Below are 14,844 nucleotides of genomic sequence, written 5' to 3'. Positions count from 1 at the left end.
CATCATTCTTGAGGGTGTAATAACCATGGGCTGTAGCACACATGTTGAGGGATGAGGGAAAAAAATAAACAGAGAGACAAAAGAATGAGGATGCACTGCCAATTTCAATTGTGCAGCTTTTATTTTTAAATGCTTATCAAGCTGAGAGAGAGCAGAGTTCTTGGAAAACAAGGTTTCCTTTTTTCCAATGCCAGCGTAAAACACCCTCAAGGACGGGCACTGCACAGACTGTAACAACAAGGAACGCAGCTCTGCATCTCCCAGCAGCCAGTCTGCCTGGGTCTCACGCCGCTCTGATTTCGGCTCAGCTGAGAGCTCAAAATAACAGGCCCACTGCCTCTGGTAAAAACTGCTCTTTTTAAATTTTTTATTAATCTCTAAACTGGCTGTGTTAGAGTTACAGCCCATTACCTACCAACTCTCTTCACTAATAAAATAAATTTGTAAAAGGCCTAATTACTACTTTTACTGAACTATACTGCCTGGGGATCAAGTACAGGAAGCCAAGGGCTCAACTAGTTAGTTGTCAGTGAGGGGAAGATGGGGAGGGGATCAGGAGAAGACCTGGAGTTACCAGCAGGAGAGAACAGGAGGTCTACAGACAAGCCTCAGAGCCCATGCCAGAAAAGAAACAAAAGGGCACTAACCCTGTTCTGTTTCTAAACAGCACCAGGAAGATCCATGCCATCATGGATTTGGGGAGGCCTGTCACAAGTTACATAGGCCTATGCTGCCCACACCCCAGCTCAGTACAAAAAGAGAACTGCAGTCCAACACAGATGGACCCTGGCTGGACTATCAAAAGAAAGCCTGGACAGTCTGACCAGTAAGGAAACAAACAACCATTCTTCCCACCTATCCCACTCCACCCTTCCACCCCAATCCAGACCCCAAGGGGGAAAAAACAAACAAACAAAAAACAACAACAAACAGGCAATTAATTGCACAATGCTGTATCATGAAGGCGAGGTGGACTACAACAACTTCTGGGCTGTGCCCTGCACCTCATCCCAGAACACTGATTACAAAGCTGGAGACGTTATTCACGCGCCGAGCCAGGCAGCCCCTCATCTAGGCTGGTGCTGAGAAGTCTGACTAGAAGCCAGCAGTCAACTCTGACATACTCATTTTTAACAAGAGGTGTGTATTAAACAGACTAGTCCAAGTTCAGACAAAGAGTAAGGACAAAACGTGACCTTCATTCTTAATTGTTTACAAAGAACTCTTCTAGGCAAATCCCATACATCTCTTGGACTTTAACAAACAGTATTTCTCCTTGAGAGAACACTAAAAAAAAAAAAAAAAAAAAAAATCAACCACTGCCAAAGAACCTCTTTTTAAAAGAATACTGATAAGAAAACCTGCTATGGCAGGTGGGTTAAACCTGTAGCAAAAACCCTTTGGGAAATGACCAGAATGGAACATGGTATTTCACTGAGGCAGAGAGGTCTGCAGTTACTCTCTGCCTGCCACATGTCTCACCCTAAAGAACTGAGGAATGCTCTCAACAGGAAAAACATAGCAGCAAATGCTGTGATACCAAAGCCACAACTCCATGGGCCCCTGGAGCCTCTCAAACTAAGCTGCCAGCTAGGGAGCTAACACTAGCTTTGGATAAAATGCAGCTCTGGTAGAGTAATTAATTTTTTTCTTAACTGGGATTACATTAATTTTCAAGGACTAATGGAGTCCAGCTGTAATGGGAAGAGCGGCTGCCGATGCACAAAGGCACTTGTGCGTACAACATTATAAACACACACATACACACACACACACACACACACACACACAGACCTATAAAAAGGATCCACTATAACAGGATATTTTTAGTTTCTACAATGCTGCACTAAAAATATAGCCCCGGCTGATACATCATGGCAGAACTATTCTCTCTCTGTCCCTTCAGGAACAGTTTAAAACATTTATTTTTGTTTCCTTTTGTGATGGTCAGAGTAGAGAGAAAATAGCAGCTCATTGATAAGAGGAAACGAGAGAGACATGAAAAATTGAAAACTACCTAAAAACTCATGGAGAGGTTTATTTTATTAGTTCTTAATAAATATCTTGCAGATTTCCTCAGGAAATACACCAGATCACATGTAAAATAGTTTGATACTGATGTCAACTGCATCAACATATGAAGTCTATTAGGGTGAAGCCGCAGCAGGGTGATCAGCGTGCTGAAAAACTCCACAGTACTTGGGGGGGGGGGGGTATCTCACGGCCTTCCAAATTCTTCGAGAGGTAAAAAAGTCAGCCAAGACGCAGAGAGAGAGAAAGAGAAAAAAAAAAAAAAGATCCCACATCCTGCTTTCAGCTGCCAGCAATGTGAAGTGCCCAGAGATTAATTCTACGTCTGGCCTGGAAATGTGACTTTAAAGCATGAGGGAGGGGAGTTGTGGGGGGTGGGGGTGAGGAGGAAAGAGGAAAGAGAAGGGCAGGCTAACTGAGGCTGGCAGTAGGCCACCAACCCCCTCCCAAGCCATGTTTCAATGTAGACAGAAGTAAACCCCAATAGACAGCAGCGCCTCAGCCTGCCAGGCCCTTACACCAGCTGCAGCGCATCTCGCTCTCTGCACTCAGGCCCAAGTGCAGATGTTCCCTACAGCATCACTTCCGTTAGACTTTCCTTTAAAGAAATAGCACACATATGTGGAGGTATTTCCACCACTTTCTAACAGGACTCTCTTTGCCTTTAAGGGCCTCAAAGTGAGGGCAAAAACTCTGACAGCAGGTACGACAGTAGCTGAATAAGCTGCTCTAGTCTCCCTTGCAAAGGAGCACCAGTAGCTAAAGAGCATTAGTTAATTAGTAGCAATTTCTTTATAAATTTGGCTTCCTAATGTCTTCAGAGGAAGAACCTCCATAGTATGGGGCTAGAAAAAAGGGGGAAAAGTATATCACAGATTCTAATTTAGGTTTCTCAAAGCAGTCTCCTTACCATCTCAGAGCTCTCTGATGGCTTTATTATCATGGAGCCTGCATAAGGCAGTTTAAAAATATATAAATATAATTTTTTATATAAATTTCTTAAACTCATTATATATAAACTCACATATAAATATAATTTAAATGTAATTTCTTCTATGCCTAAACTCCTATTACACAACCCCAGACCTTGATAAGTTAGCCAATCAATGGACCATTATTGATTAAGTGCCTAATTTTGAAATCTGCCTTGAACACTGTTAGGGCTTTGATAAAATACTATATAGTCTTTCATCCTCATAGAGTATGTACTCTAGTTGAGAAATCTATGCATTTTATGAAGATAAAATAATTGCATTTTCTAAAATAGCTGAATATTCTCTACTTGACCTATCAGGTTGTTGGTTCCTCTGGAATGAAAGAAGAAGGTTAGGAGGATCAGCAATGTCAAAGGAAACAAAAGTTGGTAAACCTTCAAAACCAAGTTGCTTAGTTTGAAATTCAAAGTTCAAAAGAGAAAATCATCTCCCCTTAAGGGAAGGTGAGAAATACTAGCAAATCAGTGGCAAACATACCATAGCATTTTTAAATTTTTTACTTAAATTCTAGTTAGTTAACATACAATGTAATATTGGTTTCAGTAGTAGAAATCAGCGGTTCATCATTTACATCCAAAACCCAGTGCTCATCAAAACAAGTGCCCTCCTTAGTACCCATCACCTATCTACCCGCCGACGCCCCACCATTACCCTCCATCAACTCTCAGTTTGTTCTTGCTCATTAAGGTTCTTATGGTTTGTTCCCCTCTCTCTTTTTTCTCCCCTCCCATATGTTCATGTTTTGTTTCTGAAATTCCACATATGAATTAAATCATATCATGTTTGTCTTTCTCTGACTTATTTTGCTCAGCATAATACACTTTAGCTCCATTCACATTACAAATGGCAAGATTTTTCTTGACAGCTCAGTAATATTCCATTGTATGTATATGTGTGTGTATATAAGAAGGTTTCATTCATTTACTACTTCTTAAATGTCTTCTTTGCACAAGGTACGAGATGTAGAAACAGACTGAGAAGTGGTTAAATAATCTGCATAATACAGCAAATAACACAATCACAATTAGAACCTAGTTTTATCTAACTTCATTTTTTGTCATTACAATTTCGAAAACAATTTCTTACAAAAATATTGTGATTACAGAAAACAAAAAAACAAGAGAAAACAAAATTTTAAACACTCATTAATTCCACCACCCTAGAGAATCATAATTAAGCTTTGACGTATACCCATCAGTCTTTTTAAATAAATGTATGTACAGTATGTGTAATGTTACAAAAATGTGATTAATTACAAAGTTCATAACCACAACAGCATATGACTTTCAGAGAAGAGAGATTATATTTTTGGTAGATGACCGCATCCCCAAGATCAATCACCCAGAAAGAGGAATGTCATGACCTGACTCCATACAAGGCAACGTACAATTGTTCCACCCTTATACCTTCCTCTGAATTCCTTAAACCAAAGAAATGTCAAAAATATCTCATTATCCTCTACCCTTCTCTTGCACATCCCTAACCCTAGGACAGTCAGGTACACTGACTAACTCAGCAGAAATGCTGCTCGCAAAGCCAAGACTCACCAATGAAAAGGGCCATCAGAAATATAGGAAACAGCTGTATTGAAAATGTCTCTGGCTGAGTACGATCCCATGTGCTGGTGGGTCAAAGGCCCCTATTGGCACAGCCATACTCCCTTAGTACTCAGCTCCAATGATGGTTTATTCCAGGAGTTTTTACTCCAAAAGAAAGATGAACTTGCTTCCTCAGTAGTAATAGTCTATTAATGCACAGATGATTCATTAGTTAGTGAAAAGTAGGAGAGCCACAAAAGGCAGCCAGCCATATTCTTTCCTCCCTAAAATGGCAGGACAAAATGACTACTCACTGACATACCCATGCTAACTTTCCAAGCTTCAACTATTCCCAGCTGGCAAGTTTTCACCTAAAGTGAGGTGAGGTGAAATAAAAGGTCTGACAATGTAGTTCATGATGACTCTAACTTTACCTCACTCAATGTAATATATATATATATATATATATATATATATATATATATATATACACACACACACACCAGGTTGATCTGCTGGTTAGGAACTTTTATATCTGATACAAAAGATCTACTCACAGGAGAGCTTGGGTGACTCAGTCAGTTAAGCCTCTGACTCTTGATCTTAGGGTCATGGGTTTGAGCCCCATGTTGGGCATGGAGCCTAGCCTAAAAAAAAAAAAAAAATCTACTCCCACAATGTTGCTGTCACATAATTCAGCACGTAGGGTTCCTCATAGTGCTAGAATTTCCTCCAGTTGGTGGAAATGAAAATACATTTGCAGAGCTAGTTAAAAACTTCTCCAGTGGAAAGACCTTATAAAGACTGAGCAACAGAATAAATTAAAATGAAAAATAATGACATTAAAAAAAATTTTTTTTAAGATTTTTATTTATTTGAGAGACAGAGACAGTGAGAGAGAACGTGAACCGGGGAGGCGAGGGGAGGACAGAAAGAGAAGCACATTCTTTGCTGAGCAGGAAGCCTGATGTGGGGCTCAATTCCAGGAGTCTTAGATCATGACCTCAGCTGAAGGCAGATGCTTAACCAACTGAGCCACCCAGGTGCCCCAAGAACAACATTTTTAACTAAATAAAAATTTAAAACTTTTGTACAATGAAAAAAAACCATAGACATACTTAAAAATCAAACACAAATAAGAAAATTATCAGTGAACATAGAAAGGACTTGTTATATTTACCATCTGTAAAACTCAAATAAATTGATACAAAAGATACCAAGTTGGAATGGAAAAATGAGCAGAGAATAAGACTACAGCAGAACTATAAACAGTTTAAAAAGTAGGAAGAAAATGTCCATTCTCACCAATAATCAAAGAATGTATTTGTTTATTTATTTGAGAGAGAGAGAGAGAGGGAGGGAGAGAATGCACAGTGGGGATGAGGAAATGCAGAAGGAGAGGGAGAAAGAGAATCTTCTTAAGCAGGCTCCATGCCCACCATAGATCCCAACATGGCTCAATCTCACACTCCTGAGATAATAACCTGAGCTCAAATCAAGAGCTGGACACTTAACCAACTGAGCCACCCAGGCACCCCTAAAGACATGCAATTTAAACAAGCTGGAAAACATTTTAGCAGTTTCTTACAAAACTAAACATAGTCTTATCATATGATATAGTAATCTCATTCCCTGTTATTCACCCAAATGAGTCAAAAACTATGTCCACATAAAAACCTGCACATAGATGTTTATAGCAGCTTTATTCATAATTGCCAAAACTTAGAAGCAACCAAGAGGTTGCTTCAGTAGGTTATACCATACATAAACTGTGGTATATTCAGGCAATGGAATATAATCCAGTGCTAAAAAGGAATGAGCTATCAAACCATGAAAAGATGTGGAGGAATCTTAAATGTCTATCAGTAAATGAAAGAATCTAATCTGAAAAGGCTACCTATTATATGATTCCAACTATATGACATTCTGGAAAAGGCAAAACTATAGAGATAGTACAAAAATCAATGGTTACCAGAAGTTAGGGAGAGGGAGGGATGAAGAGGCAGATCACAGAGGAGTTTAAGGGCAGTGAAATTTTTCTGTATGATACTATAATGGTGGATATGTGTCATTATATATTTGTTGAAACCCATAAAATGTACAAGACCAAAAGTAACCCTTAATGTAAACTATAGGCTGTAGGTGATAATTATCTGTCAATATAGGTTCATCAATTGTAAAAAATGACTACTCTGGTTCCCGATGTTGATAGTGGGAGAGACTGAGCATGTTTGGGGGCAGGCGATATATGAGTACTCTCTGTTCTTTCCAATCAATTTTGCTATTAACCTAAAACTTCTCTGGAAAAAAAAAAAAAAAAAAAACATGGGCAGCCCCGGTGGTTCAGCAGTTTAGCGCTGCCTTCAGTCCAGAGCCTGATCCTGGAGACGGGATCAAGTCCCATGTCGGGCTCCCTGCATGGAGCCTGCTTCTCCCTCTGGCTGTGTCTCTGCCCCTCTCTCTCTTTTTCTGTGTTTCTCATGAATAAATACATAAAAATATTTTAAAAAATAAAAATTAAAAATTAAAAAACAAAGTCTATAAAAAAAAAAAAGATGGGTTTTCTTCTATCATTTATTCAATAAATAAATGAATGCCTACACTGTGCCAAAGACTATAAAACACTAAAAACACTTGAAGCCAACAAGAGGTGGTAGCTGGGCATTATCAAACACTGCTGTTAAAGAGTGTAAGCTGGTACAACTTCTTAGGAAAGTAATCCAGCATAACATACCAAAAGCATTAGAAGGCTTCAAACCCTTTAACCCAAAAACTGAGCTTCTTTTAAAAAAATTTTTTTTAAGATTTTATTTATTTATTCATGAGAGATACAGAGAGAGGCAGAGATATAGGCAGAGGGAGAAGCAGGCTTCCTGCAGGGTCCCAGGACCCTGGGATCATGACACGCATCGAAGGCAGATGTTCAATCACTGAGCCATCCAGGTGTCCCAAAAAACTGAGCTTCTAAAAATATATTCTAATAAAAACAATGAAATGCAGACAAAGGTTTTATGTACAAATGTGTTAATTATAGCATTATTCCCAATAATGGGGAAGTGGGGAAAAATGTCTGAAAACAGGGTAAGGATTAAGTGAATGCTAACATATTCATATGAGAACATTACTTAGCCATTAAACGTGATTATAAAGAGTTTTATAACTGAATACCTCTAAGTGAAAACAGTAGAATCAAACATTTTATATCTAGTCTTCTTTCAACTGTGTTAAAAAAGAACTTGAATATTCATACATACCTATAGGAATGAATGTCATTTCTGGGGAGCTGGTTTACAGGTGGTTTCTAGCCTTTTTCCTACTTGTTTTGGTACTCTCAACATAACCCAAAATGTTAAATCTTCTAAAAATATTATTTAGGGCTGCCCTGATGGCTCAGCGGTTTAGTGCTACCTTCAGCCCAGGGCATGATCTTGGAGACCTGGGATCGAGTCCCGTGTCAGGTTCCTTGCATGGAGCCTGCTTCTCCTTCTGCCTATGTCTTTGCCTCTCTCTCTCTGTCTCTCTCATGAATAAATAAATAAAATCTTAAAAAAATAATAAAATAAAAACATTAGTTTACATAAAAAGGACAGAATTGCTCCAGTAAAGTGAGTAAAGATACGGTAAGTGAATAAGTGAATAAAGGAGAAATAAAAGAGTAGTACGCACAGGAAGAAAACAGAGAATAAATGATGGAAGATTTAGAGGATGAAAAAGGACAGAACTTATACTGTTCTCCAAGAAATTTTGCTTTCCAGGGCCCCAAAAACATTGACTTCAGGATTAGCAGTAAATATAAAAACACATTTAATGTATTTTAATTCAATGTCAGGATACAAAATATGTATTTGGAAATTATATTTTCTGAAATGTCACCATAACAAAAAACAAAGACAGACAGTGAGATTACAAATGATGACCCCTGGCCTTCCCATTCAATCTGCATTGTGTAGACTGATTTGTTGAACATTTTTATTGAGAACTTACTGCACACTAGGCACTGTTCTAGAGGCTCATAATCCATCAGTGAATAAAACAAGTCAAGGATCCCTAACAACAGGGAGTTTACATTCTTGCAGAACAAGAGTTGGAGAAATTGAGTAATAAACATATGCACAAAAAGTTACCTAGTATTTAGAATGCAAGTTATAAAAAAAAAATTGAGCAGGATAGAGGTGATCAAGGAGTTCAGGGTGGGAGTGCAACAGTGTTAACAGAATAAGGGTAGTCCTCATGGCAGTATCATTTCAATAGACTTATCAGAGGTGAGGTTATTTGCCATGCAGGTAAGCTGGAAGCAGAGCATTCCAAATAAAGAAAATTGCTAATGCAAAGGTTCAAAGGTGGGAGAATCCCTGGCTTATCAGAAGACCTGCAAGAAGGTTAGTGTGGCTGAAGCAGAGTAAGCAAGCCAGGGGAAGAACAGTAGTAGCAAATGAGGTCAGAGAGAGGTGATGTAGGAGGGCGGGGAGGAGGGGGAGTTCTCTTGTAAAGACCATGGCTTTTACTCTGACTGAAATGAGAAGCCAGTGGAGGACATGATCTGATGTTTTCAAAAGAATGACTGCGGTATAGAGAGCTCTGTGTGTGTGTGTGTGTGTGTGTGTGTGTGTGTGTGTTTAGAGTGGGAAGACAGGGGAATCAAGAGAGACCACTTTGGAGTTTCAAGTCTTTCTGGGTTGTCTTTCTCTTTGTGTTTAAAAAGTTTACAGGGTATGCAGGCCATGTTTGCAAAGAGGATTTTCTCTTCTAATGTGGAATCCTGAACAATGTGTCAACGGCCTGCAATTGTGTCCTTAGCAGGCATCTCAAAATAATGATTACCAAACATTTCTTTCTGCTCATTGCCCTGACATGAGTTCTGGGCATCACCCTTTCTCAGGGGAGAGGTGAAAAGAGGTTATGCAGAACAAGCAGTGATAACAGAATGACGTCACAGGTGTGCCTCAAAGAAGCCCCCAGTGAGTTCAGCTCATAACCACTCTACAGTGATTTACTCTACCCTGCCAACGCCAGCTGGAGAAGGGATGAAGCAAGCTGACACAGCCAAGCCTTGGGCAGGCATTATAAGATCTTTCTCCCTCCAGTCCCTTGCCAGCCCCTCCCCTCTTCAACTGCTGATCCTTGCTTCAGAAGCCAAAGTGTGAACAGCACGTGTCTGGATTTCAGAAACCTGCCCAGCAGTTGGAAATTCCCTACAGTGTGTCAACTGCTGCATCTGCTGTTGGCACTTGGGGCAAGGGATCACACGGGCATTTTCTGAAATAAGCTTCAAGATGGGAGTCCAGTGTCTGAAGAGGGGCCTAAAGAAGCCAGAAAACTGCAATTACAGCAAATAAATTTCTAAATATGTGACAATCTGAGACACACAATTAAACCAAACAGCTCTAAGAACAGCAGAAGTCAAGAATGAAAGCACAGAGCACCCTGACTAATGGAAAGGATTTTATGGGCCAACAGGGCTTACCAGATATGTAATGTAATGTGGCTGAAACTAGAGAGCACTCTTTCCAGATCTCCAGCTCAGACCCTCTTGGTAATAATTGATTTCTGTCATTTCAGCTGCAAGCCTCCCTCTCCCCTCCCTTTCTTTACCTTTCTTCCCTACCCAATTAGCCTTCTAAGTAGGCTATACCTTCAACACTCTTGGAAAAAAATAAAAAATGTGAGCCTAGTAACACCATCAGTTGTAAAACTAGACTGTAAGAGCTAGAAAAACAGCTACTCTTTGAAAAGCAGCCTACACGCCCTTGGTACCCTGGATACGGGTGCCCCAGCCACAATGCTCAAGCAGGGCTCAAGAAACGCTCATGCCTGGCAGTATTTTCTTTTTTAAAGATTTTATTTATTCATGAGAGACACACAGAGAGAGAAGCAGAGACACAGGCAGAGGGAGAAGCAGGCTCCATGCAGAGAGCCCGATGTGGGACTCGATCCTAGATCCCAGGATCATGCCCTAAGCCGAAGGCAGATGCTCAACCACTGAGCCACCCAGGCATCCCACATGAGTTAGGAAATTAGAAAAGAATCTTCTGGTCAGAAGCAGAGTAAAGATGGGAAACTAGAGATGGAAATGGAATATAGCCAGGCTTTACCCTAAGAACATCTGCTACCTGCTGAACTCAAGCTTTGGATTCCAAGGCTTCATGGGCATAGCTAACCCTAAGAGAGTGCCCAAGATCTCTGCCCTTAAGCTGGATCCCACAGAGCTACATCCAAGTAGGAGAGTGAGTCAGAAAGAACCCTCAATTCCTTGAAAAGACAGCTGGAAAACTGACTATGTCAAACCTGGGCTGACTAGAAGAGAAAAAAATACTGCACTGAAAATATGGACCATACGAAAGCCCTCATAGAAGTACACAGCATGAATTCACATTACCTGCATGGTCTCTAAACCCTCAAGCAGATATTTTAATTTAGAGTGATTATTTTAGATTGTCCATCACCAGGTTGTGGGCAAAAGGAAGCCCAAGTCCTTTGCCCATTTTTATCCCAGATTTCTAAGAATTCTCACTAACAAAATTCCAAAAAAAATAAGATTACAGAAAAAGAAATTTTTTAATTGCACAGGAAACAAGGCACAGCAGAGATAAGAGATTAGCAGAAACTCACCTAAAAGGATTCCTTTTTTATAGTCTCTAAAATAACCACGTTTAATATATATAATATATAAAAGACATGCTCACAAATATGTTCAGGGAATAGGAAACTACAAAAAAACCCCAGCAGATTTGAAAAAATATATATATCTGGGAATAAAAAACATATAATTGAAGTAAAAAACTTATTGGAGCTTATTTTTAGTACATTAGATATAGTTAAGGAAAGATTCAGTGAACTGCAAAGTTATTTGGAATGCAGCGTGCACACACACAAGTCATAAGAATGAAAACAATTTGACTGATGGTTGGCTTTTTTTTTTTTTTTTAAGGTTTTATTTATTTACTCATGAGAGACACAGAGAGGCAGAGACACAGGCAGAGGGAGAAGCAGTCTCCATGCAGGGATCCCAATGCGGGACTTGATGTGGGACTCTATCTTGGTACTCCAGGACCATGCCTGAGCTGAAGGCAGATGCCCAACCGCTGAGCCACCACCCAGGCGTCCCTGATGGTTAGCTTTTAATCAGCAACAGTGAAACCTCAGAGACAATGAATTATCTTAAATGGGGACTGAACGAAAGTAACTGTTAACCTAGAATTCTATTACCAGTGAACATAGATCTTTTAGGAATAAGGAAATTAAAGCCTTTTCAGACAAATAAAAACTGAAAAAATCTGTCATCTAAAGAACTTCACTGGGAGTGCCTGGGTGGCTCATCTGACTCAGGTAGTGATCTCAGGGTCATGGAATCGAGCCCTGTCTCAAGGCTCCATATCAGTATGGACTTTGCTTCTCCCTTTCCCTCTGCCCCCCTCTCCAACCCCCCACCTTGTGCACTCATGTGGGTGCTGGCTCTCTCCCTTAAATAAACAAACAAACTTCACTAAATACATTCCAAAGAATATACTTCCGGTAGAAAGAAAATGATCCCAGGTGGAGGGTCTGAAATACAAAAAGGAATGAAAAGAAAGTAGTAAATATATGGGTAGGTCTAAAGAAACATTTACCAACAAAATAAACAACAACAATTTGTCCGGTAGAGTTTAAAAGGAAAAAAAGAACGAAAATACATGACAATAGCAGTATGTAAACTGGAGAAACAATGAGAAGAGAATGAATAGAATTTAAGTATCCCATGGTCCCTGTATTATATAGGAGGAGTGAAAATGTTGAATAACTTGACTTTTGGCAAGGTAAGTGCACATGCTTTAATTCCCAGGGTAACCACTAATAAAAGCAAAGGAAACTAGTAGGGAAAGGGGGAGAACGAATGGAGAAAGAAATCCAAAGAAAGAAGAAAAAAGGAAACGGAACAGGTAATGGGAAAGCACTGGGAAAAAATATCTACAAAACATGTATCTGATAAGGGGCTTATATCCAGATTGTACAGAGAACTCAAAACTTCAAAATAAAGGCAAACAACTTGACTTTTCAAATGGGCAAAAGATTTAAACAGACACTCACCAAAGAAGATATATAAATGGCAAATAAGCACATGAAAAGTCACTCATCATCCTTAGTCATCAGGGAAACACAGAATGTATTAAAATCAAAACAAAATGGTACCACATATCTACCAAAATAGCCAAAGTAAAAAAACAAAACAAAACAAAACAAAAAAACCCTGACAATACCAAATGTCAGCAAGGATGCAAAGAAACTGGAACTCTTAGGCCCTGCTGCAAGGAATGTAAAATGATTCAACTACTTTAGAAAACAGCTTAGCAGTTTCTTATAAAGTTACACATATACTTAACATTTGACCCAGAACAACTACTCCTGGGTATTTACCCAAGAGATTAAAATACATGCTCACAAAGACTTTCACACAAGTGAAAAAGACTTCTCATACAAGTCTTTGTGGCAGCTTTATTCATTAGAGCCCCCAAAGAGAAACAACCAAAATGTTCATCAACAGGTAACTAGATAAACAAAACTGCAATCTATCCTTACAGTAGAATACTATTTCGTAATACAAAGGAATGAAATATCAATTCACATAAGCAACATGAATCTCAGACACTTTAATCTGGGCAAAAGAAACCAGAAACGAAAGAGTACATACTATATGATTCCATTTATAAGAAACTCTAGAAAAGACATATCCCATGTATAGTGACAGAAGGTGGATCAGTGGTTTACCTGGGACTAGGAATAGGAAAGGAGATCAAGTAAAATGCACACAAAGAAAACTATTTGGGATGATGGAACGTTCTGTATCTTGATTGTGATGATTAGTTACCTGGGTATATAAATTGGTCAAACTCACTGAAATGCACTCTTAAAATGGGTTCTTTTTATTGTGTATAAACTTTACTGCGATAAAACTGATATTTAAAAAATAGGATAGGGGCAGCCCAGGTGACCCAGCAGTTTAGTGCTGCCTTCAGCCCAGGGCGTGATCCTGGGGACCCGGGATTGCGTCCCAGCGTCGGGCTCCCTGCATGGAGCCTGCTTCTCCCTCTGCCTGTGTCTCTGCCTCTCTCTCCCTCTGTGTCTCTCATGAATGGATAAATAAAATCTTAAAAAAAAATAAAATAAAATAAAAAGTAGGATAGTATGTATAAATCAAAATACACCAATTATTACAGTAACTGTCAATGGATTGAGTATTCATAACAGCCCCAAAGAGAAAACCAAGTGTCCTTAAAATAAGAATGTGTAAACTGTGAAACATGAATAAAATGGAGTTATTATAGCAATGAAAATGAATAAACTACAATCACACACATAAGCATGGACAGAACTCACAAACATTACATGGAACAAAATAAGCCAGAGAGAAAAGAATGTAAATAATATGATTAAGCATGATTCCATTTATATGCAAACAAAACCAAACTACACTTTAAGAGTACATACTTAACACTATAAAGAAGAGTAAGGGAATGAACTCCACAGGTCAGGATGAGAATTACCCGTGAGAATGAGGAAGAACTACCATAGGCAGGAGACACAACAGGGAGCTTCTGAGGCACTAACAACATTCTCCTTTTAACTCAGGTGGGCTTCCATGTGTATTCACATTATTACCCTTTCAAATGTTCTACATTCTCATCCTCTTTTCTGCATGAATGGTATATCTACTTTCCCCCCAAGCCCAAAATAAGAATCACAGTCTCCTCTAAAAATGGCATGTAAAAAGCCTTTTTTTTTAAAAGCAAGAAAGATATTTGAAAAGATCATGAAAATAAGAAATGATGTTCCGAAAAAGTCCTTTAAAAAAGAGCGAGAGCAAGAACGCCACTACATTTCCCAAAGCAAGACAAAGATGAACATTTCTTTTCCCAATGGTTGTGAACAATGCTTTCCATTTTAAGAGGGAGGTTCCCTTTTATCCATGAGAATAGTAAATATGGAACCCCAACAAGTCTGATATCCCCAAACCATATCCTTCTGCCAGTTTATTACCTGTGGCCCCACAGGAGATTCAAGCCGCCTGGAAGAATTATGACTCCCCCCAACTCCCTCATCTCTACCTCTGTTCCTCTTCAGTCTCAAATCAGACTCAAGGATCACTTTTTGCATCCAAAAACAGCAGCTGCTCAGATTTTGGGGTGAAGGTGGGGGAACAAGATGCTTGCATTGTTTAACTGTCTCAATTAAGTCCAGAGAAGTTTTTGTGTCTTCTGATACTTAAGATGTGGGTGTAATTTGCTAGCTGTGCAACTTTGCTTAAT

General features: G+C 39.2%; 1 protein-coding gene across 2 annotated transcripts in view; it reads right to left on the bottom strand.

The window, feature by feature from the left end:
* SMG6 (SMG6 nonsense mediated mRNA decay factor) overlaps positions 1 to 14,844 on the bottom strand; it is a 244,824-nt gene that overhangs the window by 160,623 nt on the left and 69,357 nt on the right. The gene's annotated exons all lie outside the window — the stretch shown is intronic.

This window comes from Vulpes lagopus, chromosome 12 (assembly GCF_018345385.1).
Source record: "Vulpes lagopus strain Blue_001 chromosome 12, ASM1834538v1, whole genome shotgun sequence".
Classification (NCBI taxonomy): Eukaryota; Metazoa; Chordata; class Mammalia; order Carnivora; family Canidae; genus Vulpes; species Vulpes lagopus.
The sequence above is the reverse complement of the archived record's forward strand: the minus strand, read 5'-3'. Positions and strand labels throughout refer to the sequence as shown.